The sequence below is a fragment of the Papio anubis genome, chromosome 17, assembly GCF_008728515.1.
Source record: "Papio anubis isolate 15944 chromosome 17, Panubis1.0, whole genome shotgun sequence".
Lineage (NCBI taxonomy): Eukaryota > Metazoa > Chordata > Mammalia > Primates > Cercopithecidae > Papio > Papio anubis.
In genome coordinates, this window is record NC_044992.1 from 70,817,170 (window position 1) to 70,840,938 (window position 23,769).

At 51.6% G+C, this 23,769-nt stretch overlaps 1 protein-coding gene across 8 annotated transcripts in view; it reads right to left on the reverse strand.

Moving 5' to 3' along the window:
• Positions 1-23,769, reverse strand: part of RBFOX3 (RNA binding fox-1 homolog 3) — a 518,131-nt gene that overhangs the window by 136,089 nt on the left and 358,273 nt on the right. For 6 of the 8 annotated variants that reach the window (XM_009191385.4, XM_009191384.3, XM_017951046.3 and 3 more), the window contains one exon: positions 8,435-8,474. The exons of the other annotated variants lie outside the window; for them this stretch is intronic. The gene's annotated coding sequence lies outside the window, so the exon portion shown is untranslated. The remainder of the gene's footprint in view (positions 1-8,434; positions 8,475-23,769) is intronic. 8 annotated transcript variants of the gene reach the window in all.

Here is a 23,769-nt window from a genome sequence, read left to right on the forward strand (position 1 = left end):
ACGGAGGCAGGTTGGGCCTCAGTTTCGGAGTGGTTTCCCCTTTTCCTCCCGGGCTGGTGTCCTTCAATCCCATAGACCAGACGGAGGTGCCCCCATGGATGTCAGATGTCCAGCCCACCCCTAGGAAGGGGTGAGTATTGTTTGAGCATCAGCTCGCCCAGGGCAGGGGCTTTGTTTGGCTCCTTGTTGCATCTCAAGCATGTCATGTGTGCTCACTGCACACGAGATGAGCAGGTCTCTCATGCCACTGGGGGACTCTGCTATAGAGAAGGATTCAGCACAGGGCCCCGCTCATGGTTGGCTGGGGGGTGGCGGCGTGGGGAGGCTGACCGGTGGGGGTTACTCACTATTCCATGGCTTATGACTGGAGCACATGTGATGGCCGAGAGGCAAAAAGCAAAGTGCCCAGGAAGACCCTGACCAGCCCAAGGGATGCAGGCAGGTGGCCTCAGTATCCAGGTAAGGGTGGGAGAAATCCAGGGGCAGGGAGGGTGTGCTTGGGGCCTCCGTGTTGGTTTTTCCTCCTGAGCTGGTAATGCCAAGGCTAGTGAGGTCCTGAATTGTAACCATCACATTGCGGGGAACTCCACTTTGCTTAGTGGGGAGCAGATAGGTGCCAAAACTTTTTAGCCACCAACAGCGATAAAACCCACCTTCTTTGTGGACCTCCCCCTATGGATCCCGTGGAGAGACCAGGGGCCCTGCAATCAGCATCAATGTAAGGCCTGCAGGGTCAGAAGGACCCAGGTGTGGGCAGCCAGGCCGGCCGGGGACGCATGTCTTCCGTGCCCTTACTCTGTAGGAGGAAGCCTGGCCTGCTCCTCCTCTCGTCGCCTGTTCTGTCTTAAGTGGGATTGTGTCAAGACCTCACTATCTTGCCTCTCCTCCCTGGCACTATCCACGGGCTCTCTGCGTTCCCTCTGGCTTGTGCCTTGGCAAAGCTGTCCACTCCGGAGCAGGCGGGGCAGCCATGAAGCCTGAGAGAGAGGTGTGTGTCCTGCTCTCTGCACCGTGACGCTTCGTGCTCCCCGAAAACCAGGGAGAAATTACTCTGCCCAAGCGGAACATGCCCGGACAAGCCTCCTCTCCAGCTGTAATTAATACTCTGGGGAAAACACAGACGTGGGGTTTTTATACTTCCACACAAACACACACACACACACAGATTTCTTTCCGTTGTCCTCCAATCCTATCTCAAATGTTTAATGTCCTGCTTCTTTCATGGGTAGCACAAAACCACCCAACTGGATACATCCAGAAAGCCAAGGCAGACACCAGGGACCCTCTTCAGGTTCCGTGATGCAGAACTTGAGCATTTGGGAGCTGATTTGCCAACAAGCAGTGCCCGCACTGCATCCCTGATGTGGAGCAAAGCAGCTTTGGCCTTCTCAGAGTCAGGAATGGCCGTGAGTTTGGGTTAACCCTTTGTGGTCAACATTCTGGGGCATTGCTCTTTATTTCCCCATCACGGTAGCCTAACTGATGCACTAGTCCAAACACATGTGTGCGCATACCAAGCGCTCCTGCCACCTGACTCGTTATGAAACACTCTGGTGAGGCAGGAACCTTGCAGTCCCAGGAAGCTAGGCAGCTAGCAACTCTGACAGTAGAAATGTTCTCTCAAAGGACAGGAGAGGGCCAGGCGCAGTGGCTCATGCCTGTAATCCCGGCATGTTGGGAGGCCAAGGCGGGCAGATCACTTGAGGTCAGGAGTTCAAGACCAGCCTGGCCAGTATGGTGAAACCCCATCTCTACTAAAAATACAAAAAAATTAGCCAGGCATGGTGGCATATGCCTGCAATCCCAGCTACTTGGGAGGCTGAGGCAGGAGAATGGCTCGAGCATGGTAGGTGGAGGTTACAGTGAGCCAAGACTGTGCCGTTGCACTCCAGCCTGGGTGACAGTGTGAATGAGACTCTGTCTCAAAAAAAAAAAAAAAAAAGGACAAAGGACAGGGCTAGGCATGGTGGCTCACACCTGTAATCCCAGCACTTTGGGAGGCCGAGGTGGGCGGATCACTTGAGGTCGCGAGTTTGACACCAGCCTGACCAACATAGCGAAAACCCATCTCTACTAAAAATACAAAAAAATTAGCCAAGTGTGGTGGTGCACATCTGTAATCCCAACTACTCAAGAGGCTGAAGCAGGAGAATCGCTTGAACCTGGGAGATGGAGGTTGTAGTGAGCTGAAATGGTGTCACTACACTCCAGCCTGGGTGACAGAGCAAGACTCCATCTCAAAAAAAAAAAAAAAAAGACAGGAGAGCTCATGTGGGCCAGGAAGGGTGGAGTCCTCTGTGTCTCCTACTGGTCAGAGAGCTCCTTTGGGGCGGCCTCAGGAGGTACGGATGGGAACGGGCTCAGAAATCGAAGCCCGTGAAATCCACAGTCTCCTACAGGGAGCCTTGACTTCTCCAGGCAAATTCTCAGTGTGAAAAGAAGCCTGAACAACCAGGGTTGTGGTCTTGCCTTGGCCACTTCTAACGTGGGCCTGGGCAAATAACTGACCCATCCTAAGCCTCAGTTTCCTCATCTGTAGAATGGGGACACCAGCACTGCTCCTGCCTTCTGAACAGGCCTGTTGTAAGGATGACATGGGATAACAGATGTCACTTGTGATGACCTGTGTCCAAGCTCCTTATCAGCTGGAGAAGCTGTGCCCAGGTAAAGGATTGGGTGTGTCTGACTCAGCTGAGGCAGGTGCAGGGACCATGATTTAAGACCAAATAGGCTCAGCTTCTCATGGGTCCTCCTCAGCTATTCTCACTAGGGGCAAAGAGGGTGCAGCCCAGAGGCATGGTGACATGCAGTGATGATGAGGCTGGTTGGGTTGCTGGTGGCCTCTAGGTTCCCTTCTCCCCAGTTTTCTCATGTTCCTTACCACTCAGTCTTTGAGAGGCTTGGAGGCATTGTTTTTCTCTCATGTTCTCTCCTTATTTATTTATTTATTTATTTATTTTTTAGATGGAGTCTCGCTTTGTCACCCAGGCTGGAGTGCAGTGGTATGATCTTGGCTCACTGCAACCGCTGCCTCCTGGGTTCAAGCAATCCTCCTGTTTCAGCCTCCCGAGTAGCTGGGACTATAGGCACGTGCTACCATGCCTGGCTAATTTTTTGTTTTTTTAGTAGAGACAGGGTTTCACCATGCTGGCCAGGCTGGTCTCGATCTTCTGACCTCGTGATCTGCCTGCCTCGGCCTCCCAAAGTGCTGGGATTACAGGCATGAGGCATGGCGCCAGGCTCTCCTTATTTACAATCAAAATGTTCCTGAGAAGAAACGCTGTGAAGCAGTCTTCTTGTTAAGACTTTCCAGAGCTAAGTTCTGGCTCCTGCAGAGTCCTGTTCTCAAGGCATGGCAAGCAAAGGTGTCTGTCTCTACACTAGGACTGTGTGTCCCAGGCCCACGAGTGCTCTGACAGCCCTGCAGCTCATCTCCTTCCACCCTGCAGGGGACTGGGGACAAGGGCCAGGCCCAGCCCCTGTATGTGCCTGGGTTTGTTCCAGCAGCTGGGCAGTTACTGCAGAGACAGATTTGGTGTAAAGAAGAAAACAGTTCTGTTTCTGGTCAAGATGGAGAAATGGGGACTGATGTGTCTGCCTCCTAGAACAATAACAACAAGCTGAAGACTAGTTTCCGAGACACTGGACAAGATAGGGCAGTGATCCCCCATTGATGGTCATATAGGAGCTGCATGGTCGTTCCAGCTGACTGTCTTGAGGAAGTTTTCAGGCCATGGTGCAGGGACCCCAGGTCAAGCCTGGTGTAGTCCCTGAGTTGAGGAGACAGAGCTGAGAGGTGGGGAGCCAAGGTGGCTGGAGTTATAAGACAGAGCAATGGGGAGAAGACAGCTGGACAGAGAAAGAGCTCTACAGATACTCAGAGGGTCCCACTGAGCACTCAGCTGAGAACCGATCAGCACAAGCTTTGGAGGAAACCACCTAAGGCTGAGGCGAGAACCCCCCGGAGGGATGAAGGACACAGCACTCGGCACCCTCACAGGGCCAGGAGTAGCTCAGTCCTCACTAGTCGGACTGGAACAGGAACTCTTTACTGTTCATGGGGCACTGGGTAGAGCATGCAGAGTCTTGCCTTAGTAGCAGAAACAATCAGACCTAGAATAAATACAGCCCCGGGCACATTGGGGCTGTATTTATTGTAAAAGAAAATTGCCTTTGTTAACATTATCATTTATACAGAAAATCTGACGGAATTGACACAAAATCTACTAGAACTAGTGAATGGATTTAGCAAGGCTGCAGGACACAAGATCAATGTACAAAAAATCTATTTTATTTCTATGCGCTAGCAACAATCAATCAGAAATTGAAAGAAAAATACCATTTTAAGAAGCATTGAAATATGAATGACATTGGCATAAATCTAAGATGTGCAAAATCCATACACTGAAAACCATAAACCATTGATGAAATTAAAGAAGTTCTAAATAAATGGAGAGAAATACCTTGTTTATGAGTCAGAAGGCCCAGTATTGTTAAGATGTCAATGAGTGCTGTATTAGTCCGTTCTCATGCTGCTATGAAGAAATACCCAAGACGGAGTAATTTATAAAGGAAAGAGGTTTAGTTGACTCACAGTTCCGCATGGCTGGGGAGGCCACAGGAAACTTACAATCATGGCGGAAGACACCTCTTCACAGGGTGGCAGGAGATAGAATGAGTGCAAGCGGGGAAATACCAGACACTTATAAAACCATCAGATCGCGTGAGACTCACCCATTATCATGAGAACAGCATGGGGAGAACCACCCCCATGGTCCAATCACCTCTACCTGGCCCTGCCCTTGACACATGGGGATTATAATTCGAGGTGAGATTGGCATATCAGTCCCTCAAACTGACTTATAGATTCAGTTCAATCCCAATCAAAATCCCAGCAGGCATTTTCTTTTTTTCTTAAAAATTCACACACTAATTCTAAAATTCATATAGAAACTTAAGGGGCCTAGAAGAGCCAATACAACTTTGAAAAAGAAGGACAAAGGACAGGAAGATTAACTGGTTTCAAGACTTACTAGGAAGCCATAACAATCACTGTAATAGCTGTGGTAGGTTTGGCATCAAGACAGGCCAAGAGATCCAAGAAACAGAATATCAAACCCAGAAACAGACTCACATACACATGACAACTGATTTTTGGTAAGACTGCAGGGACAATTCAATGGAGGAAAGGATGATGTTTTTAACACATAATAGTGGAATCACTGGACATTCATATGGAGAAAAACTTCAATCCATAGTTTGCCCCATGCACAAATGCTAATTCGAGATAAATTGTGGAACCAAATATAAAACCTGAAACTACAGAACATCTAGAAGAAAGCATAGGAGAAAAAAAAATCTCTTTACATTTTAGCAAAGAAGACATAATAAATGCCAAATAACCACATGAATAGATTCTCAACATCATTAGTCACTAGGGAAATATAGATTAAAACCGAAGCGAGCTACCATGACACACCTAGTCGAATGGCTAAAGTTATGAAGACTGACAACGCCAAGGTTGAGGAGGCTGAAGAACTGCAATTCTCACCCACGGCTGGTGGGAATGTGAAGTCGTGCAACCACTTTGGAAAACTGTTTGGCACTTATTTAGGGCGCTAAAATACACTTACCTTGAGATCCAGCCATTTCACCCAAGAGAAAAGGAAGAATATGTCCATGCACAGACTTGCACACACATATTCACGGCAGCTGTATCTGTAACAGCCCCAGACTGGAAACAGCCCAAATGTCCTTCAAGGAGTGAATGAGTCAGTGCTTTGTAACTCAATCCCCGCATGGAATACTACTTGGCTAGAACAAGGAAAAAAGTATTTCTATATAGAACATCAGAGAAGAGCCTCCAAATAACTATGATGAGTGGAGGAAGGCAAGCAGAAAATGACGACGGATGCTACGATTCTATTTACATAAAACTCCAGAAAATATAAATATTCTACAGCGACAAGAAGCAGAGTCAGTACTTGCCTTGGAAGAGGGGATTGGGTGGGGTGTGAAGAAGACATTACAAAGGGGCACAATGTAATGGTTGTGGGTGATGAACACAACCATTATCTTGATGGTGGTGATGGTGTCATGGGTATACATATATATCAAAGCTTATCATATTGCATACTCTATGTGAAGTTTATCATGCGCCCATTGTACTTCAATAAAGCTATTTAAAAAACATCCAAGTTTACAGGGCCAGGTAAATGACTGCATCAATACTTAGAGTACAAATGGAATTTTTTTTTTTTTTAGACGGAGTCTCGCTCTGTTGGCCAGGCTGGAGTGCAGTGGCGCAATCTTGGCTCATTGCAACCTCTGCCTCTCGGGTTCAAGCGATTCTCCTGCCTCAGCCTCCCGAGTAGGTGGGATTATAGGTGCCTGTCACCATGCCCGGCTAAAGTTTGTATTTTTAGCAGAGATGGAGTTCCACTACATGGGCCGGGCTGGTCTTGAATTCCTGACCTCAGGAGATATGCCCGCCTTGGCCTCCCAAAGTGCTGGGATTATAGGCGTGAGCCACCGCGCCCAGCCCCACAAATGGATTCTTTATTCTACAAACGACTCACCAGGAGGCTCCTTCCGATGCTTCCCTGTAAAATAGATTCAGTTTACAGCGGTGGCATCTCAGGAGGCGGCTGTGTGAAGGCTGCTGCCCTACTCGTGGCGAACACTTGGGGGCGCCTGTGAGGCCAGCACCCGGCGGCATTCCTCTCTCCTCCCACGGAAAACTGCATCTAACCTTGACAGACAGGGGCGCCCACTCGGTAGGGGGAACCCTGTTACACACGGCCCACTGTGGGAAGCCCGAGGCCCTGTGAAGGGGACCCCCTGGGCTCTGTCTCTTTGTCCTCTTCCGGCTGGAAAGCCGGAAAGCCGGGAGCAGAGCCCGAGCTGCCTCTGCCCGCAGCCCTGAGTGGCTCCGCGGTGACCGGCTTCTAGGACGGAAGCCCCCGGCTCAGGTCTAGCTCTAATGTCAGGTCTAGCTCCAGGCCATTTGGTCAGTGCCTACTTCTGAGCCAAGGGTGGGCTTAGGGCAAACGCAGTACAAAAAAGAGTGCCAGACTTTTCCAGTTTTAGCTGAAGACGACTTCGTACTCCTTTAACCCCGACGGATCTACTTTCTGGTCCTGGTTTTTGAAAAACGCTGTGCTGGCCTTGTACACACACCTTGTACACACACCACACCACCCAAGACCCAGGACCTGGTAGAAGAGAGGCCCTCTGAGGGCCGAGGGCTGCAAATTCCTGGCAAGTCTGCATTTTCTAATTTTGTTCTCAATAAATATACGTTACAGATGATCTCCAGCTGACGAAGGTTTGACTTACAATTGACTTAGAATTTTTCGACTTTATGTTCGTTGGTTTTTTTAGGACTATTAAATGCTTTTTTTTTTTTTTTTTTTTTTCCTGAGACAGAGTCTTGCTCTGTTGACCAGGCTGGAGTGCAATGGTGTGATCTTAGCTCATGCAACCTCCGCCTCCCGGGTTCTAGCGATTCTCCCGCCTCAGCCTACCAGTAGCTGGGACTACAGATGCCCGCCACCATGCCTGGCTAATTTTTGTATTTTTTGTAGAGATGGGGTTTTGCCATGTTGACCAGGCTGGTCTTGAACTCCTGACCTCAGGTGATCTGCCCACCTTGGCCTCCCAAAGTACTGGGATTACAAGCATGAGCCACCACGGCTGGTCCATTAAATGCATTTTTGACTTACAATATTTTCACCTTATGATGGGTTTATCAGGACTTAACCCCATGGAAAGTCCAGAAGCATTATACTTGTATAATAATCTCCCTAAAGTAAACTCTGCAAGTGAATCCGTGGAGGGGGTCAGCCACAGGTGGGTAATGGGGTTGGAGGTACGGAGCAATGAACCAAAGGACTCAGGCCGTAGCAGCCAGTCCCCCAGCAAGGGTCAACACTGGGAACTGAGCCGATATCTGAAGCCCCTTTCCCCAAGGAGACCAGGCCATGGAGGTGAGTTGGACCACCCTGGACCAGTGAGCTGGGACTGCCTGAGGGATGGGTGGCCATGCATGGAGCAGCTGGGGTGGGGGACCTTGGGGTTGGGGGAGGGAGAGGATCAGGAAGGCAGCGACACTGCTTCTCAGGCCAGCCAGAATTGCCTAAAAACAATCGTCCTCCATCCTCACCCCATTTATCCATTTCCTCTTTAGCCCCTCTGGCCCCCAGTCCTGCTTTCCCCAGCACATTTTGGGCTTGCCCACGGGGGACAAGAGAGAAGATGACACAGAGGTGCTTAACGGCGCCAAGCTTTCCCTCCTCAGCCCCCAAACTCTTCCTCCCTCCAGTGGCTGGGAAACCCCAGAAACTCTGGGCTTTCATTATCAGCAGCTCCCAAGATGTTCAACATGCTCATATCTGTCAAAAACTATTCAGGAAAAATAGAGAAGTCTTTATACCTTTTATTCAGCCAATTTTCCCCGAGGCACTCTGGGCTCTCTAAGAAAAGAAAAAGAGAGAAAGGAGAGAGAATCACAATCAATGTTGTCATCATGCATCTGGTTGCCGGCGATGCTATTTGCTCATCGACTAGGGAAGTCTGGAGGTGGAAGCATCGTCTCCCTGGGAGTCCAAGGAAACCTGCTCGGGTTAACCTCTGGCTGCCATCTGCATCTCAAGCATGGCTGGGAGGCAGCGTTTAGATAACAGGCAGAGATAAAGCAAAATAGGGCACGGTGGACCGGCCACCCAGAGGTTTCAGACTCATTTTCTCTGTTACTCTGGATGTTCCTTTCTTTCCCCCTCTCTTTCTTTCCTTTGCCTCAAACTCCAAGCAATCCCTTTCCTCTTCTCCTAGCACCCTACCACCTGGTTCGAGGTTGTCCACGAATGCAGGCCTTGTGGCTTGTTGATGGTGACATTTAGTTTCACACTGGGTTTCCTCTGCCACGCTGCAGGGATTTGCTGCGGGGATTTGCTTCCTCCTCCAGGTGTAGGGCGGGGGTCACTGTCACTTTGAGTGCAGTCATGGCATGCACATTCATTTTATTTATTTATTTAATTTGTTTCTGGAGACGGAGTCTCGCTCTGTCGCCCAGTCTGGAGTGCAATGGCGCGATCTTGGCTCACTGCAACCTCTGCCTCCCAGGTTCGAGCGATTCTTGTGCCTCAGCCGCCCGACTAGCTGGGAGTACAGATGTGTGCCACCAAGCCCAGCTAATTTTTTGTATTTTTAGTAGAGATGGGGTCTCACCATGTTACCCAGGGTGGCCTTGACCTCCTGAGCTCAGGCAATCCACCCGCCTAGGCCTGCATGTTCATTTTATGTTATTAAAGAAAAGTCATTTAGCAAATTCTAAATCCCATCAAACACATAATTATAGAGGCAATCGTTGTGTGTTACTGTGAGTCAGGTGCACCTACCAGCAGCAGGAACGGCTCAGTGATACGGACAGACTGGCAAGGACCACCACTCACTCACTTTATGATCCAGGGCCCGGGGCCAGGCTATCCGCTCCTGTGTAAGTCACAAAGCTAGCTCCCCGGGGCCTGGGACTTCACACGCGTGCCTGGACACCTTCCTTTTCTTACTTAGTAGGTCATTGAGGAGTTTAGAAACAAAGGGGTGTGTGTACAGTGTGCTCTAAACAAACTTAGATTTTCTTCCTTTATTTTAGTAATGTTTCATAATTTTCTGTGTACATGACTTGCACATTTTTAAATTGTAAAATGCACATAACATAAAATTTGCAATTTTAACCATTTTTGAATGTACAATTCAGTGGTATTGAGTACATTCACACTGCTGTCAATCACCACTGCTCTCTGATGCCTGAACCTTTTCGTCACTCCAAAAAGAATATCCATACCTGTTAAGATGCCACTGCCTGCCCCTGGCCTCCCGTGCATATGTGTGTGTGTGTGCGTGCGTAATTTTTTTAAACTTAGTGTAAAAACTAAAAGCAAGTGAAAAGCTTCTGGAATTGAAAGACCGTCAGACTGGGCCTCTTTCTTCAGATCTAGAAAAATCACCACCACTGTCCTCATCCACATCACTGTAAAACGGTAACTGCGGTCGTTTCGTTTGCATGGTTTATGAGCCAGGCGCTTCCTGTACGTTGCTTCATTCAGCCCTCCCAACAGCTCTAGCAGGCAGGCACACTTCTCACTCTTCCCATTCTTCAGATAAAGAAACCAAGGCCCCAGCCGGTGAAGCGACTGTGACCACAGTAACTGGGTCAGCCGGCCTGTCCCCCAGAGCAGGTTACCCGAGCTGCCTGTCTCACCCGCAGATGGAAAGGAGTACCCCACCCTGTGGGAGGCGAGAACGAATGTGGCCACAGAACACTGAACTGCATAGGGCCTGGCTTCCCTGCTGGGTTTATGCAGATCACAATGGCAGTATTGGGTACGTCATAGGCGGGCCCCTCCCAGCCGCATCAGGGAGGGCTATGGGCCATGGAGCAGCTGAACTTGAACTGGGCACTGGGCAGGCCATTTCCAAGGTAGCTCCATGGAGTCCCTGTTCTCGAGACTCCCCAGTAAAATGGCAAAGGTAACTTCTGGCCCTTTGCCATTTCAAAGGGAGCCGTTTCCACACACAGCTCACAAAGTGACGCTGAGAAGGGCAGGTGTGATTGGAAGGCACTGCCAGTGAGAGTCACTTCGAAAGGAAATGCGTCATTTGAGCGGCTTGCATCAGCTGCTGCCTTTGTTAATTCGGGGGATTTTTTCTTTTTTTGAGATGGAGTCTCGCTCTGTCGCCCAGGCTGGAGTGCAATGGTGCGATCTCAGCTCATTGCAACCTCCGTCTCTCCGGTTCAAGCAATTCTCCTGCCTCAGCCTCCAAAGCAGCTGGGATTACAGGCATGCGCCACCATGCCTGGCTATTTTTTGTATTTTTAGTAGAGATGGGGTTTTACCATGTTGGTCAGGCTGGTCTTGAATACTTGACCTCAGGCGATCCACCTGCCTTGCCCTCCCAGAGTGCTGGGATTACGGTGTGAGCCACCGCACCCAGCTGGATTTTCTTATTGGTGATTTCTTTTCTTGAAGTGAGTTCTTCTTCCAATTCAATACAATTTGGTTCCATTGAGTCCAGCCCCACTGAACAAACACACAGCCAGGCATTTGGATCTGGAGCCAGGTCTGAACAAATACACAACCACGCATTTGGATCTGGAGCCAGGTCTGGAGCCTTGGAAGAGTATGTCTGTGGCTCTGCTGGAGGCAGGCTCGGGCCCGTGGGCTGAGAAGGTGAAGCAGGACTAAGTCAAGGATTCAGGGCTTCACCTCTCTTCCCAAACACCTCCGTGTCCCCTGTCCTTTCTCCTCTACTGGCCCAGGCTCTGTGCCCAAGTCCTTAGATTTTCTCCCAGCACAATAACACCTTTTGGCTCTGGAATTCCCAGTCTCTGGGCCACATCAGCCCAGATGGGAGCTGGCAGAGCACGCTGTTCACCCCACCCCATCCACCCCAGCTTCCCTGCCTCTGCCAACCCTTCTCTCCTGAGAGATTGCTGGCATCCCTCGAGTTCTCTTAAATGTGTCACACACTTACGAGCGTTTTTATTTGGTCAAGGTGAAATACGTCCTACCTGCACTGTGTGAACCCAGGGGCTGCAGTGGCATCTGGAGGCCCGGAGGCTGGGCCCCATTTCAATCACCAAAGAGTCCTCATTTTTGAAAGCTCCAGTACTAGAGGGATGGTCAAAGAGCCGGTCGAGCCTGATGCCTCAACCACAAGGTCCAACCTGTTTTCCTGGCTCTTCGGGCCAGGAGCTCCCCGGGCCCAGCTTCGTCCTCCGTCCTTTCACAGAACCTCCAGCGTCATGAAATTCCCTGCACCTCCCCGGAGGCCCTTGCGCATGGAAAGGAAGGTGGTCTCCGTGCGGAGCGCCCACTCCTGCGGTGGCCTGGCTGCCCGTCCCTGGGATGGCACCTGGCTTTGTGTTTCTGAGATGAATGCCGGCTCCCCGTCCTCTTCTGTATTCCCAGCATTTTCTATGTCTCTGGTCCCTGCCCCACCTACCCAATCCTGGGGGTGGCGGAAGGAGAGAGGCCCCCGGGTTCATTCCCACTCCACAGGCCTTTCGGATGACATCCCACGGGCATGCTCCCAGGGTCATGAAACACAGAGCTGATTCTCAGCCTCACTGTTAGCAAACACTGCTCTCAGCCGCTCAGCGGGATAATCAATTATGGTAATTTTTGGCTCCGTGAATCAGGTTCATGGAGGAACACAGGGATCAGCACAGTGGTGGCGACTTCCCCCAGTGCACGTGCAGTCACGCCCTTCGGCAAAGCCCAGACAGAGCAAGAACCGCCTGCCAGGCTCAGATTGTCTCCACACTCCCAGAGGGTGAGCGTCCAGTGTGGAGCCCGTGGTCTGCCTTCCCACTAGACTGTGACACCCCCATGGGCAGAGGCCATATCTTAGAGGTTCCAGTGTCCCCAGACACTGGTGTGGGGCCACCATGGACCAGAGGCATGGAAAGGAAAGGATGTTTATGAATGAATCAACAATGGAATGGCCTTGTAACAGGTAAGCGTTTGCCTCCAGAGGTCAGAGCTGGACCCCTGTTTTGAAGCATGGGATTGGATCCTTTGAGAGTAATATTTGCTCTTGGGGAATCCCAGCCACGGATGTGCATTTATCTACCCGGAGAGGCCTTTTCTAGTGTTCTCCCTTCTGTCCTGTCTCTCCTTTAGGCCCCTTGATTCCACCTGGCTCACAGCTCAACCTCCCACCTTCGCACCAGTCCCTCCAAAGACGAGGTCCTTGTGGGCTTCTCCCTGCAGTTCTCCTCAAGGACATGTGATTCTGTCTTTATTGAACTCCATCCAAACAATGGAAGTCTCCCACCTCCCAAAGCCTTTAACTCTAGCTGTCTTCTGTCCATAAAACATCTCATTCTTCAGAAATTAAACTGGGGCTTGCTTGTGTGGCCCTTGAAATGAAAAGCAGACGTGTCCCTTAGTAAAACTTATCGTTAGTGGATCATGCAAGACAACTGGTCAGAAAACAATCCTCATGTCGAAATCAGACCACTGCCACTCATCGGCGGCCCTTCAGCTTTGCCGTCACACATACGTCCTTTCTCTCCCCAGTTAGGTGCAAGTTACTTGATTACGGGGAAGGTCTAGAAAGGCACAGAGCAAGCGGAACATGGATTTCTGCATGGATGTGTCCCCGACTCTTTGATAAAGTCAATTTCTTAGCAGTGGCCATCACGTTTCTTGTTTATTGAACATCTACTGCGTCAGGCACTGAATATACATCATTGACCTCAAGCCAGCCCCATTAGGGACACATTCTTCTTCTTCTTCTTCTTCTTTTTTTTTTTTGAGACGGAGTCTCACTCTGTCACCCAGGCTGGAGTGCAATGGTGTGATCTCTGCCTCCCGGGCTCATGCCATTTTCCTGTCTCAGCCTCTTGAGTAGCTGGGACTACAGGCGCCTGCCATCACGCCCGGCTAATTTTTTGTATTTTTAGTAGAGACGGGGTTTCACCTGTGGTCTCTATCTCCTGACCTCATGATCCGCCTGCCTCGGCCTTCCAAAGTGCTGGGATTACAGGCGTGAGCCACCGTGCCCGGCCCTAGGGATACATTCTTACCCTTGATTCCAAGATGAGAAAGGGGATGTTCTGATGTTTTTCCTGGTTTGTTTCACTTTATTTTTTAAATTTTTCAATTAAAAAAAGTTTTTTTGAGCAGGATCTTGCTCTGTGGGCCAGGCTGGAGTGCAGTGGCACAATCATAGCTCACCGCAGCCTCGATCTCCAGGGCTCAAGTCACCTTCTCGCCTCAGCCTCCCAAGTAGCTGAGACTACAGGCATGCACCAACATGCCTGGCTGACTGGATCTCTCTCTCTTTCTCTCTCTCTCTCATTTTTTCTTTGGTAGAGATTTGGGGGGGGGGGGGTCTCAGTATGTTGCCCAGGTTGGTCTTGAACTCCTGGCCTCAAGTGATCCTCCCACTTCGGCCTTCCAATGTGCTGGGGCTACAGGTGTGAACCATGGCACTTGGCCTGTTTCACTTTAAGTTTGAGCCCTCTGTGTAACACCATCCTGCGCTTCTCCGGAGGTGATATGTGGAGATTCCATCATTTTGGGACACCTGCATGTTTTCTTAACTCCACTGACAAGAACAACTGAATCAGCCACAGATGATGGCTGGGAAGAGGGGCAGGGAAAAATGGGGCCTGTCCTGGTGCCAGGGTTTAGGGGAGCACACCTAACTGATGTTGACGTGGAAGGTGCTGAGGAAGATGACTGTGACCACACGGACCTGTTTGTGCGGGAGGAAGCTTGATTGTCTGAAGCAGGGAGATGGTTTTTGTCACTTTGGCTGCCATGATAATACCATAGGCTGCCGGCTTAAACAACAGAAATGTGTTTCTTCCAGTTCTGGAGGCTGGAAGTCTGTGATTAGGGAGCAGCGTGGTTGGGTGCTGGTGAAGGCTCTTGTCCTGGCTTGTAGACAGAGGCCTTCTCACTGCGTCTTCACGTGGCAAAGAGACAGCGTGAAAGCAGGCTCCCTGGTGTCTATTCTTGTAAGGGCACTAATCCCATTGCAAAGGTACCCTCCCTTATGACCTCATCTAACCCTAATCACCTCCCAAAGGCCCCATCCCCAGATACCATCCCTTGGGGGGTTAGGGTTTCCATATAGGAATTTTGAGGAGTGACCGACATTCAGTCTAGCACACACAGTTTCCACATATTCACTCTATTCTTTGCTTTTCTTCTTCCGTGTTTTCCTAAATGTGCAGTGACGGTGCTTGGATCTAGTTTATGGTCAGAGTAGATTTATTCCTGCCGCAGAGGCACTGGTGCCAGGAAAGACCTCGGGAGCTCTGGTTCCCAGCGTGCTGCCGCTGCTAGTGGAGGGGGTGCTACCTGAGGAGCCCCGGGGTGGGAGGCAGGCCGTGTGGAGGGTCCTCCAGGCAGCTTTGAGAAACTTCCCGTGCACGACTCTCTTGTTGTGTTACTTCAGATTTTCTGAAATGATCTGTTTGTGCTCTTTCCCTAAGGGGAACTGGAGGTGAGGGGTGCAATTTTATAAATAAAAAATCAACTGTGGAGGCTTAAACCTGGCTTGTGATGACGGTGATCAGAGCAGGAGAGCCACATCTATTTAATGTGATGTTTTCCTCCTTTTTCTGAATAGAAATTTGCCTTTAGAGAGGAAAGGAGGGGAGAGAAAGGAGAGGGGAGGGAAGGAGAAGGGAGCATAGGGCAGGTGAGGGCAGGGGAGGGGATCTGGTTTATGGCTCTGAGCCATCGTTAGCGAGACTGGGCAGTTCTGGCAGGTTCTGGCCATCACAGTGGCCACTGGAGTGGCTTTGGATTTTGAGCACACAGCCCATACTTAGGCCCATGGGAAGGGCCATCCCCTTACTGGTCCTCCACAGCGCACGCAGCAGGGCAGCGGTTAGGGGAGCAGTTTAGCCTTCTCTCCCAGGAAGCCCGGACAGGGCTCCCCAGCAACCTGCCTGGAGTCCCACCTTCAAGGTCCTTCCAGGCACTCTAGGCCTTTAGCTCTGTTCCAGTGGGGCCTTACTCCCCCTCTGCCTGCGTGGACACTGCTGTGGGCCCTGTGACAGCAGCATGCACGCCTAGTGCTTGCTGAATGCGTGCCAGGCTACCTGCTGCGGACTGTGCTTTTCTGGGGTTATGCCATTGATGATGTCATTTCAGCTTTACAACCACCCCAGGGGGCAGGTACTACGATCACTTCCAGTTTCCAGAATCAAATCTGAAGCTTGGGGAAGTGAAGCAGCTTGCCCTAAATGCCACAGCTGGTAGCAGTTGCAGCTGGAGTTTGCGTCGAGACCCACCTGACCACAAGCTTGTGCTTAGAGCTGATTATTCTGCTCAGGCTGAGCACTCCTGGGTAAAGCCTGGAGCGTCACAGTGAGCAGGGGGCAAAGCAACGTGGCCCTGGGAGCAAACCCACTGTGCTCCTTTTGCTCATTGCCAGGTCTAACTCCAACCTGCCTCCCACCCCAGCACGTGTGCAGCCTCAACGCCCAACATCAGCCCAAACCTCCTGTGGCCAGTTGACTCTTCCAGCTGTGGGGGCTTTGCAAGGCCCATGTGCCTTTGCCCAGGGGTGCCATTTGGGACCGCGGACTTGACCACAGTTAATTGCTTGGGTGATATATTAGAGGTTCTGTCTGGTGGGATGAGGTCTGCAGGCACCTGGCTGCCCTCAGGTGGGAGGGCGTGGGGAAGGTGCTGGCTTTGCATGAGCAGAACTTGGCGTACACCTGTGGGCTGAATGGAACTCACTGGCCCACCCTTGAGAGGCACTGACGACACATGCCACGGTGGCCTCACACAATCGGACCCTGAGAAAGACTGTTCAGACCAAAGGACCCCAGGAAAATGGTCGTTCCTTTGACATGTATTTGGAAGCTACTTTTTTGTTTTGTTTGAATTTTCTGTGGTAAATGCCCATAACATAAAATGTACCATTTTAACCATCCTTAGGTGCACAGTTCAGTGGCATGAAGCACCTCACACTATTCACCCATTCCCACCACCTACCCCCCACCACCCACTTCCACTCCCACCACCCATCCCCACTCCCACCGCCCGTCCCCACTCCCACCGCTCATCTCCACTCCCATCACACATCTCCAGGACTTCTTCATCTCTCCAAACCAAAGCTCTGTCCCCATTAAACATCCACTCTCCACTCCCCCGCTCTGCCCCTGGCAACCCCCATTCTACTTTCTATCTCTATGACTCGGCCTATTCCAGGGACCCTCATTTACGTGGAATCAGACGGTATTTGTCCTTTTGTGCCCAGCCGTTTCACTCAGCATAATGTCCTCAAAGTTCATCCCTGTTGCAGCCTGGGTCAGAATTTCAGTCCTCTGTGAGGCTGAGTGATATTTCACTATACGGATACACCACATTTTGTTTATCCATTCGTCCGTGGATGAACATTTGGATTTTTTTTTTTGAGACCTCTCACTCTGTCGCCCAGGCTGGAGTGCAGTGGCATGATCTCAGCTCATTGCAACCTCCACCTCCTGGGTTCAAGTGATTCTCCTGCCTCAGCCTCCCTAGTAGGAGTAGCTGGGATTACAGGTGCACACCACCATGCCTGGCTAATTATTGTATTTTAGTAGAGACAGGGTTTCACCATGTCGCTCAGGCTGGTCTCGAACTCCTGACCTCAAATGATCAGCCCGCCTCGGCCTCCCAAAGTGCTGGAATTCCAGACATGAGCCACCATGCCCGGCGGACATATGGATTTTAATCCACTTTTTAAGACAATGAGAATCATGTCAATGGCCCCATTTCCCATTTTGCTTCAGCCATGAGCAAGTCAGAAAAAGAAAAAAAAAAATTGTGGCTCAACCTTGCTGGTTGTATCTAAAAGCCCCACTGCCTCATTTTCCTGCCCTCTCTGTCTTCCACTATCTGACCTTGACTTCTGTCTGCTGATGTGCTTCTGTCTGATTTTATGTGGCTATGACAATGGAAAACCATCTATAGAATTACATGGACACAAGCTGAAACGACCCTGCCTCAGGTCATTCCCCAAGTCTTCCCTGATGCCACAGGGGGCTGTGTGCCTCCTTCCCTCCCTGCCTTGCAGCCAGGCACAGGGCACAGCGCTGCATGAGAGGAACAGTCCCCGCCCCCAACTGCTCACGGACAGGGGGCCATGCACACCTTTGGGCTCCCGGATTTCTTGGTCACCTCCCTTTGCTGGTGTCTGATTACGCTGAGTGGGCTGTTCTTCCTTCTACTGCGAAGGGAAGCAGAGTCCCTTTCTGAGCTGCTCTCCCCAGAGCTGGCGCTGCACGCCACACTCCCTCCAACACTCAGCTGAGACAGAGTTCGGTAATGATGGTGTCCAGATGGCCATCCAGTCCCCACTTGACTGCTGTGTGCTGCTCCTGTCCCCCTGCTCCCGAGTATGAAGAGCCAGCCTGGCTATGTTCACAGGCGTGGTGGTGAGATCTCAAGACCCATCCAACATCCCTCGGAGAGATGGAAACTCCTTGAGACCTGAAGAGGCACCACCTCTCTGCAGAGAGGGACATGGCTGGACCGAGGACGTGGCCTCGCAGCAGAAGTGTCGTGGGGGATGCTGGGTTTGGTCCTGCCCAAGTGTGGCTGTGAGCAGCGCCAATGGGATGGGGCGGGAGGGAGGACGGCAGAGACAGGAAAAGGAGCCGAGTTAATACACAGGGCAGACGGCACTCAGCACGCAGGCAACTGGAGAATGCCGCCTTCTTAGATGAGCATGTTTCATTATCAATAATTTAGACTGTCCTTTCTCCTTTGGGAGCTGGGCAAAATTGCATTTCCTGAGCAAATCCCTTAAGAAACCAACCTGTTCATTCCTCTAAGATTTTCAGAAATCCGCCTCCATCAACCTACTTACAAAATAAAAGTAGCTAACAGGCCAAGTTTGCTGGAGGTTGGGGGCTCGAATGGCTGGTCTGTGGAGCCCACAGGAGCCAGGCGGGGGTCCGAAAAATGCCCAGGATGAAGGGTGGGAGATACGGCCAGCCCATCTCCCCACCCCAACTGGCTTCGGTAATGCCACAGGTAGACACACAGAGATAACATAATCATATATATATATATATATATATATATATATTTTTTTTTTTTTTGAGACCGGAGTCTCGCTCTGTAGCCCAGGCTGGAGTGCAGTGGCCGGATCTCAGCTCACTGCAAGCTCCGCCTCCCGGGTTTACGCCATTCTCCTGCCTCAGCCTTCCCGAGTAGCTGGGACTACAAGCGCCCGCCACCGCGCCCGGCTAGTTTTTTGTATTTTTTAGTAGAGACGGGGTTTCACCATGTTAGCCAGGATGGTCTCGATCTCCTGACCTCGTGATCCGCCCGTCTCGGCCTCCCAAAGTGCTGGGATTACAGGCTTGAGCCACCGCGCCCGGCCAATCATATATATATTTTTTGAAACAGAGTCTCACTCTGTCACCCAGGCTGGAGTGCAGTGGCACGATCTTGGCTCACGGTAACCTCTGCCTCCCAGGTTCAAGCGATTCTCCTGTCTCAGCCTCCTGAGTAGCTGGGATTACAGGTGTACACCACCAAGCCTGGCTAATTTTTGTATTTTGGGTAGAGACAGCATTTCACCATGTTGGCCAGGCTGGTCTTGAACTTCTGACCTCAAGTGATCCGCCCACCTCGGTCTCCCAAAGTGCTGGGATTACAGGAGTGAGCCACCGTGTCCGGCCCCCATATTGTTTTAATTTAAGGCAACAACTTGATAAGCATTTGTAGAATTAGAGAAAAGCAATGCAGAGTTTTGCATCGGGGGAAAAATCACAGGGTGGGGCATCTGCCGCTCTTCCAGTGCCAGAGAAGAGAAGGCAAGGCAGGACCCAGGCTGTGCTCGGAACTTAGATCTGGCAGTTGATCCACATTCGGAGTGAAGCCCAGGGTGGTTAGTAAACCTCCCATGGCTTACTCAATGTCGAAGTGCCGCAGTTTACTCCCTTGTAAAAGCGGGGGTGACAGCGGGACCCACCTCTAGGTGTGGGGGTGAAAGGTACCTGCCCTATGATGGGGGGAAACAGAGCCACCCGAGGCAGTCAGAACAGGAGCTGCTCAGGGCTGCAGTGAGCTCTGGTGGGCAGACCCTGGGCTGTGGGTTTCACCCAAACAGGGCAGAAACGGCGGGGCTGTCCTCTACTTCCGGGGCACAGGAGAGGCAGGGACGTTTGGAACAAACCCCAAGACTTCTGTACCTCTTGGCCCTAAGCGATGAAAAGGCTGGTGGCTTTGAAGTGATTAAAAGCCAGGTGTCTGTCCTGGGCAGGGTGGGGGGGTCTTAGAGACTTCAGTGGGATTCACTTGCACCAGGATGCCCTTCTACCAGGAGGAGGCTCAAACCTGAATGGATGCAACGTCATTTCCACGTGTTAAACTGCACTCCCCAACCTAAGCTAGTTTCCCTGGGAGGTAATGATTTTCGAAACAAAACCAAGAGCAGCTCCCACGGGCAACCCTGGGCCTGTGCTGGGTGTCCCCCGCAGTGACGGCCGGAGTGCTTTACACATCTCCTCACGAGGATTCTCTCCCCACAGCCCTGTCGGGGGGTGCTTGTGTCCCTAGGCACAGGTGAGGCGCTGAGGCAATGGGGGTCCCCGTCGGCTCACTATCTTTGGGGACGGAGGCTGGCGGGGAGTATTGGGTGTCGCCACGCAGAGACATTCAGCATCCAGCCTGACTTAGCAGCAAGCCCCAGCTCTGCAGAGATTCTCCTTCTCGGAGGCCTCGGAGCTCTGCCGCTCAGCGGGCAGCTGGAGGGCCCACATCCACTGCCTCTTCTGTGGGAGGGCCCCCGCCTGCCACACACCAAGCCCCCATTCTGAGCCGGGACCTGCCTCTATAGGCTGGGATGCAGTGGGGTCTTCAGCCAGCAGAGTCAGAGCCCTCCCTGGGTCGGCAACGCCGCCTCGCTTCCTGCAGCTGACAAAGGAGTCCTGAGACCACTAACCCTCTCAAGCCCTGCAAAACCATCTCTGGAACCACCCTGAAGCTAGGGACTCCGGCTCAGGAACTGCTGCTTGCTGGGGCGTCGGCAGCCAAACGCGCTTAGGTCTTCAAAGCCACCGTTTGTGCTTGGGCTGCGGATTCTAGCTGGTGAGATGCTGAGCTGTGAACAAAGTCAGAGCCCACTCATAACCACCTCCCTCTGTTCCCTGTGTCTCGGCCCGCTTGGCACCAATGCTGCTGCAGTCACCGTCTTTTATTTCCTGTATTCTGATGCTTTGACATCTGAAGCCTTACTGGCCCTGGGGAGACGGCCCCTCCCAAAGTAGCAGATTCTGAGAGGCAGTAAACAATGGACTTGGCGGTGTGCTCTTCACCTGCAAACCAGCTTACCAGATCCCACACCCCAAGCCCCTTCCTCTATCAGGGTCTCATGCTCCAGGCGACTGTTTACCTGTCCTAATCACCCCAGAGCCAGGTACAGACAATCAGAGCCAGCCCGAGAGCCCAGAGCTTACTGAAATGATCCAAACCAGCCAGCCCCAAAACTGCTTCCACTGCCTTGCCTGTTCCTTCCTAGGGAAACCAGTCAAGACTCCTGCCCCTGTGACCCCCATTCCCTCTGCCTCTCGACCAAGCCTGGTGCCTCCTCATGTGTCCCTGGTGCCGGGCCCCCTGTCTCTAGGGATCTGTCCCTAGATAGGCTTCTTCCACCATGCCAGTCATTTCTGTACCTGTGTGTCTTTTTGTACCCCATTAAAACAAATTCCAGGTATCCTTAGATCCCCACCAGCCTCACCATCCTAGCTGCACCTGCCGGCATCCCTGGCATTGCTTTGGCTCTTGCAAGAGGGAGCCAGTTTTAAGGATGAAACTGTAATGCTTCCCTGGTGGTAAGTTGTTCCTCAGCGCTTGGTGCAGCTCAGAGGCTGCTGGGACAACTGGATTCGGAGTTTCCGCTGCTGGAGCCGCCTCGGAAAGACTATTACCGCTCAGCAATCGCCTTTCGGGATTAACACATCTTTACTCACATGATCAATTTCAGTCTCCTACTAGATACGGCCTCAGAAGTGAAATGTGAACACGGACTTCTATCACACCCATGTCCCGGCGAACGTCTGTCTGCAACTAACCCGCATTGACAAGCAGCTAATTTGCGGATTGTGCCTGTATCGACAGTTCGGTTTATTTAATAATAGATAGTCGCTGTCTTCCCTGGGTTCTGTTCATGCAGAAGGTCTTTGCTGAGACAGAACACATGATAAATTGTGGATGTGTTTACACGGACCTTCCTGAGGCCCCGGGGCTCATGGTCAGACTTTAAAGAACAATAACAAAACTAATTTTTATTATAGGAGGAGTTCCTGATGAGGGCGGTTAAATGAGCCGACCACTCATCGTGGGCAGCAGCACCATGCAGGGAGACCCAGCTTCACTGGTCGGCCGATACTGAACAAACATTTGCCTCAACAGATAAACATGCTTGCTTGGGCTTCATATGCCCTCCCAGGCTTTGAGGACCTCTGATTTATAAAAATAAAGCAGCGTTGAGGTACCACAGGAGAGTAACCTCTGCAAGCCTCCCTTTGGCAGCTGCCCCTGTGCTTGGTGGTCCCTGTTTCTTTCTTCCTTTCTTTCCTTTTCTTTTTCCTTCCTTCCTTTCCCTCCCTCCCTCCCTCCTTCCCTTTCTCTCTCTCTCTCTCTTTCTTTCTTCTCTGAGTTTCGCTCTTCAGCACAGTGGCACGATCTCAGCTCACTGTAACCTCCACCTCCCAGGTTCTTCCAAGCAATTCTCCTACCTCAACCTCCCGAGTAGCTGGGATTACAGGTGCACGCCACCAAGCCCAGCTAATTTTTGTATTTTTAGTAGAGGTGGGGTTTCACCATGTTGGCCAGGCTGGTGTCCCAACCTCAAGTGATCCACCTGCCTCTGCCTCCCAAAGTGCTAGAATTACAGGCGTGAGCTGCTGCGCCCAGCCTTTTCCTGTTTCTGATGTGAGCTCAGCCTCCTCAGCAGCTCCCCTTCTCCCTTGTCCCCTTCTGGTCCTAGCAACACACCCTGGATGCTCTCTGTGCCCTGGCTCTATCTGCCACCCACCACCAGGAACTCCTGCATGCAGGTTTCCAATCCAGACCTCTGGTACCTCCTAGATCTTACTACCTGGTTACTGGTGCCAAAGTCACTCAACATGTGGGACAGAGGACAGACGAGGGCCTCTCCTGAAACCTCCTCCACGCCTGCCCCTCCCAGTGTAGTCAATGGCACCAAAGTTGATTCAGTACCCCCAAACTCACTGAAATTGATCCAGCACCCCTAAACTCATTGAAATTGATCCAGCATCCCAAAGTCAGATCTCTGGGCACAACCCTTTCCCCTCCCTCGTCCCCAGTGCTCACCCAAGTAGTCTCTAGGTCCTATCCATTCTTCTTCCTTAACACCTTCTATACCTGTGTGACCCCCGCTACCCACAAATCCACATGGCTCAGGCACGCTTCTCTTCCTAGAGCATGGTGCAGCCTCTGAACTTGGTCCTGGCTCAGACATCTACAGCTCCCATGTCCAGCCTCAACTCAGTGGCCAGACAAGTCAGCTGCATGGCAGGTTCCACCCCATTGTACACTTCACAGCTGCCCACAGGCTCAGGGAAGGTTCAAGACCTCTTGGCGTGGGGCTGAGGATGCTCACACCTCGCACAAAACCACCTGCCCACTTGCTTCCCCCTTGGCTCCCCCACCAGGGGTCTGCCCTCAGGCTGAGGAGAGCGTCTTACAGCTCCCCAGTGGCCGAGCTCACACTCCTGGATCCTTCCCCTTCCCACCTGAAAAGACCAGCCCTGCTCACTCTGCCCAGCAGCCTCTTACTCATCTGGAGACCAGGTGGCCTGAGCCAGCCTCGTCTTTCTCCATCTCTTAGCAGGGCATGAGTCTGCTGACCACACCTTGTGCCTCTGGAAGCACACTTTGTCCTGGGCTGGCCCACACCTTCCTGGTCTCCCCATGGCTCTGGCCCTTCCTCCTGCCTTTGCCTAGTGGGTAACTCGGTATCCCAGGGCACCTTCTCTTTCCACCCTTTACTTTCTCCCCAGGCAACTTCGGAGCTCTGGCTTCAACCTGTACCCTGATGTCCACTCCAGCCGAGGTCCCTGTGGGTCCAACCTTTTGCTTCCCTTGGTGTCTCCCAGACTGCTCTGTCCCACATGTCTGAGGCTCAGGGTCTTCTCCCAGAAACCTGGTCCTAGCTCAGTGGTCTCTATTTCAGTCAATGGAGCTATCACCCATCCAAGTGAGCAAGTCAGCT